This window comes from Osmia lignaria, unplaced genomic scaffold (genome assembly GCF_051020975.1).
Source record: "Osmia lignaria lignaria isolate PbOS001 unplaced genomic scaffold, iyOsmLign1 scaffold0005, whole genome shotgun sequence".
NCBI classification, from domain to species: Eukaryota; Metazoa; Arthropoda; class Insecta; order Hymenoptera; family Megachilidae; genus Osmia; species Osmia lignaria.
The window spans coordinates 21,836,469-21,842,468 of record NW_027478162.1 but is presented as its reverse complement, the minus strand read 5'-3'; positions in this window follow the sequence as shown (position 1 = coordinate 21,842,468).

Here is a 6,000-nt window from a genome sequence, read left to right as displayed (position 1 = left end):
AGATAAATCTGCAAATATCTCGGAAACGAAGCGAGCTATGGCAAAATGTTTAGAGACCTTTTTTGTAGAGAATTAAGTTTCCTACTTTTTATGTTCTATGATATTTTTTGATCAGATGCGTAGTTCTCGAGATATATCAAGATATTTAAAAGTTCCGAAGCCGCACCAACATAATAGAGATACAGAAACACCGTGGCCCCTTTCTTTGAGATAACTCTGCACTATTGCGAGCTGTAAATGCCACTTCCAGCTTAGCTGTGCAGAAGAAGAACAACAAGAAGAAGAAATATCTCGAAATATGTCCGTCAGGCCCCTTCCCTTGAGATATATCTGCAAATATCTCGGAAACGAAGCGAGCTATGACAAAATGTTAAGAGACGTTTTTTATAGAGAATTATGTTTCCTACAATTTATGTTCTATGATATTTTTTGATCAGAAGCGTAGTGTTCGAGATATATCGAGATATTTAAAAGTTCCGAAGCCGCACCAACATAATAGGGATACAGAAACACCGTGGCCCCTTTCTTTGAGATAACTCTGCACTAGTGCGAGCCGCAAATGCCACTTCCAGCTTAGCTGTGCAGAAGAAGAACAACAAGAAGAAGAAATATCTCGAAATATGTCCGTCAGGCCCCTTCCCTTGAGATAAATCTGCACTTATCTCGGAAACGAAGCGAGCTATGGCAAAATGTGAAGAGAGCTTTTGTGTAGAGAATTAAGTTTCCTACTTTTTATCTTCTATGATATTTTTTGATCAGATGCGTAGTTCTCGAGATATATCAAGATATTTAAAAGTTCCGAAGCCGCACCAACATAATAGAGATACAGAAACACCGTGGCCCCTCTCTTTGAGATAACTCTGCACTATTGCGAGCTGGAAATGCCACTTCCAGTTTAGCTGTGCAGAAGAAGAACAACAAGAAGAAGAAATATCTCGAAATATGTCCGTCAGACCCCTTCCCTTGAGATGAATCTGCAAATATCTCGGAAACGAAGCGAGCTATGGCAAAATGTTAAGAGACCTTTTTTGTAGAGAATAATGTTTCCTACAATTTACGTTCTATGATATTTTTTGATCAGAAGCGTAGTTCTCGAGATATATCAAGATATTTAAAAGTTCCGAAGCCGCACCAACATAATAGAGATACAGAAACACCGTGGCCCCTTTCTTTGAGATAACTCTGCACTAGTGCGAGCCGCAAATGCCACTTCCAGCTTAGCTGTGCAGAAGAAGAACAACAAGAAGAAGAAATATCTCGAAATATGTCCGTCAGGCCCCTTCCCTTGAGATAAATCTGCAAATATCTCGGAAACGAAGCGAGCTATGGCAAAATGTTAAGAGACCTTTTTTGTAGAGAATTATGTTTCCTACAATTTATGTTCTATGATATTTGTTGGTCAGAAGCGTAGTTTTCGAGATATATCGAGATATTTAAAAGTTCCAAAGCCGCACCAACATAATAGAGATACAGAAACACCGTGGCCCCTTTCTTTGAGATAACTCTGCACTAGTGCGAGCCGCAAATGCCACTTCCAGCCTAGCTGTGCAGAAGAAGAACAACAAGAAGAAGAAATATCTCGAAATATGTCCGTCAGGCCCCTTCCCTTGAGATAAATCTGCAAATATCTCGGAAACGAAGAGAGCTATGGCAAAATGTTAAGAGACCTTTTTTGTAGAGAATTAAGTTTCCTACTTTTTATGTTCTATGATATTTTTTGATCAGATGCGTAGTTCTCGAGATATATCAAGATATTTAAAAGTTCCGAAGCCGCACCAACATAATAGAGATACAGAAACACCGTGGCCCCTCTCTTTGAGATAACTCTGCACTATTGCGAGCTGGAAATGCCACTTCCAGTTTAGCTGTGCAGAAGAAGAACAACAAGAAGAAGAAATATCTCGAAATATGTCCGTTAGGCCAGTTCCTTTGAGCTGAATCTGCAAATATCTCGGAAACGAAGCGAGCTATGGCAAAATGTTATGAGACGTTTTTTATAGAGAATTATGTTTCCTACAATTTATGTTCTATGATATTTTTTGATCAGAAGCGTAGTTTTCGAGATATATCGAGATATTTAAAAGTTCCGAAGCCGCACCAACATAATAGGGATACAGAAACACCGTGGCCCCTTTCTTTGAGATAACTCTGCACTATTGCGAGCTGGAAATGCCACTTCCAGTTTAGCTGTGCAGAAGAAGAACAACAAGAAGAAGAAATATCTCGAAATATGTCCGTTAGGCCCCTTCCCGTGAGATAAATCTGCAAATATCTCGGAAACGAAGCGAGCTATGGCAAAATGTTAAGAGACCTCTTTTGTAGAGAATTAAGTTTCCTACTTTTTATGTTCTATGATATTTTTTGATCAGCTGCGTAGTTCTCGAGATATATCAAGATATTTAAGAGTTCCGAAGCCGCACCAACATAATAGAGATACAGAAACACCGTGGCCCCTTTCTTTGAGATAACTCTGCACTATTGCGAGCTGCAAATGCCACTTCCAGCTTAGCTGTGCAGAAGAAGAACAACAAGAAGAAGAAATATCTCGAAATATGTCCGTCAGGCCCCTTCCCTTGAGATATATCTGCAAATATCTCGGAAACGAAGCGAGCTATGGCAAAATGTTAAGAGACCTTTTTTGTAGAGAATTCTGTTTCCTACAATTTATGTTCTATGAGATTTTTTGATCAGAAGCGTAGTTTTCGAGATATATCGAGATATTTAAAAGTTCCGAAGCCGCACCAACATAATAGAGATACAGAAACACCGTGGCCCCTTTCTTTGAGATAACTCTGCACTAGTGCGAGCCGCAAATGCCACTTCCAGCTTAGCTGTGCAGAAGAAGAACAACAAGAAGAAGAAGTATCTCGAAATATGTCCGTCAGGCCCCTTCCCTTGAGATAAATCTGCAAATATCTCGGAAACGAAGCGAGCTATGGCAAAATGTTAAGAGACCTTTTTTGTAGAGAATTAAGTTTCCTACTTTTTATGTTCTATGATATTTTTTGATCAGATGCGTAGTTCTCGAGATATATCAAGATATTTAAAAGTTCCGAAGCCGCACCAACATAATAAAGATACAGAAACACCGTGGCCCCTTTCTTTGAGATAACTCTGCACTATTGCGAGCTGCAAATGCCACTTCCAGCTTAGCTGTGCAGAGGACGAACAACAAGAAGAAGAAATATCTCGAAATATGTCCGTCAGGCCAGTTCCTTTGAGCTGAATCTGCAAATATCTCGGAAACGAAGCGAGCTATGGCAAAATGTTAAGAGACGTTTTTTATAGAGAATTATGTTTCCTACAATTTATGTTCTATGATATTTTTTGATCAGAAGCGTAGTTTTCGAGATATATCGAGATATTTAAAAGTTCCGAAGCCGCACCAACATAATAGAGATACAGAAACACCGTGGCCCCTTTCTTTGAGATAACTCTGCACTAGTGCGAGCCGCAAATGCCACTTCCAGCTTAGCTGTGCAGAAGAAGAACAACAAGAAGAAGAAATATCTCGAAATATGTCCGTCAGGCCCCTTCCCTTGAGATAAATCTGCACATATCTCGGAAACGAAGCGAGCTATGGCAAAATGTCAAGAGACCTTTTGTGTAGAGAATTAAGTTTCCTACTTTTTATTTTCTATGATATTTTTTGATCAGATGCGTAGTTCTCGAGATATATCCAGATATTTAAAAGTTCCGAAGCTGCACCAACATAATAGAGGTACAGAAACACCGTGGCCTCTTTCTTTGAGATAACTCTGCACTATTGCGAGCTGCAAATGCCACTTCGAGCTTAGCTGTGCAGAAGAAGAACAACAAGAAGAAGAAATATCTCGAAATATGTCCGTCAGACCCCTTCCCTTGAGATGAATCTGCAAATATCTCGGAAACGAAGCGAGCTATGGCAAAATGTTAAGAGACCTTTTTTGTAGAGAATAATGTTTCCTACAATTTACGTTCTATGATATTTTTTGATCAGAAGCGTAGTTCTCGAGATATATCAAGATATTTAAAAGTTCCGAAGCCGCACCAACATAATAGAGATACAGAAACACCGTGGCCCCTTTCTTTGAGATAACTCTGCACTAGTGCGAGCCGCAAATGCCACTTCCAGCTTAGCTGTGCAGAAGAAGAACAACAAGAAGAAGAAATATCTCGAAATATGTCCGTCAGGCCCCTTCCCTTGAGATAAATCTGCAAATATCTCGGAAACGAAGCGAGCTATGGCAAAATGTTAAGAGACCTTTTTTGTAGAGAATTATGTTTCCTACAATTTATGTTCTATGATATTTGTTGGTCAGAAGCGTAGTTTTCGAGATATATCGAGATATTTAAAAGTTCCAAAGCCGCACCAACATAATAGAGATACAGAAACACCGTGGCCCCTTTCTTTGAGATAACTCTGCACTAGTGCGAGCCGCAAATGCCACTTCCAGCCTAGCTGTGCAGAAGAAGAACAACAAGAAGAAGAAATATCTCGAAATATGTCCGTCAGGCCCCTTCCCTTGAGATAAATCTGCAAATATCTCGGAAACGAAGAGAGCTATGGCAAAATGTTAAGAGACCTTTTTTGTAGAGAATTAAGTTTCCTACTTTTTATGTTCTATGATATTTTTTGATCAGATGCGTAGTTCTCGAGATATATCAAGATATTTAAAAGTTCCGAAGCCGCACCAACATAATAGAGATACAGAAACACCGTGGCCCCTCTCTTTGAGATAACTCTGCACTATTGCGAGCTGGAAATGCCACTTCCAGTTTAGCTGTGCAGAAGAAGAACAACAAGAAGAAGAAATATCTCGAAATATGTCCGTTAGGCCAGTTCCTTTGAGCTGAATCTGCAAATATCTCGGAAACGAAGCGAGCTATGGCAAAATGTTATGAGACGTTTTTTATAGAGAATTATGTTTCCTACAATTTATGTTCTATGATATTTTTTGATCAGAAGCGTAGTTTTCGAGATATATCGAGATATTTAAAAGTTCCGAAGCCGCACCAACATAATAGGGATACAGAAACACCGTGGCCCCTTTCTTTGAGATAACTCTGCACTATTGCGAGCTGGAAATGCCACTTCCAGTTTAGCTGTGCAGAAGAAGAACAACAAGAAGAAGAAATATCTCGAAATATGTCCGTTAGGCCCCTTCCCGTGAGATAAATCTGCAAATATCTCGGAAACGAAGCGAGCTATGGCAAAATGTTAAGAGACCTCTTTTGTAGAGAATTAAGTTTCCTACTTTTTATGTTCTATGATATTTTTTGATCAGCTGCGTAGTTCTCGAGATATATCAAGATATTTAAGAGTTCCGAAGCCGCACCAACATAATAGAGATACAGAAACACCGTGGCCCCTTTCTTTGAGATAACTCTGCACTATTGCGAGCTGCAAATGCCACTTCCAGCTTAGCTGTGCAGAAGAAGAACAACAAGAAGAAGAAATATCTCGAAATATGTCCGTCAGGCCCCTTCCCTTGAGATATATCTGCAAATATCTCGGAAACGAAGCGAGCTATGGCAAAATGTTAAGAGACCTTTTTTGTAGAGAATTCTGTTTCCTACAATTTATGTTCTATGAGATTTTTTGATCAGAAGCGTAGTTTTCGAGATATATCGAGATATTTAAAAGTTCCGAAGCCGCACCAACATAATAGAGATACAGAAACACCGTGGCCCCTTTCTTTGAGATAACTCTGCACTAGTGCGAGCCGCAAATGCCACTTCCAGCTTAGCTGTGCAGAAGAAGAACAACAAGAAGAAGAAGTATCTCGAAATATGTCCGTCAGGCCCCTTCCCTTGAGATAAATCTGCAAATATCTCGGAAACGAAGCGAGCTATGGCAAAATGTTAAGAGACCTTTTTTGTAGAGAATTAAGTTTCCTACTTTTTATGTTCTATGATATTTTTTGATCAGATGCGTAGTTCTCGAGATATATCAAGATATTTAAAAGTTCCGAAGCCGCACCAACATAATAAAGATACAGAAACACCGTGGCCCCTTTC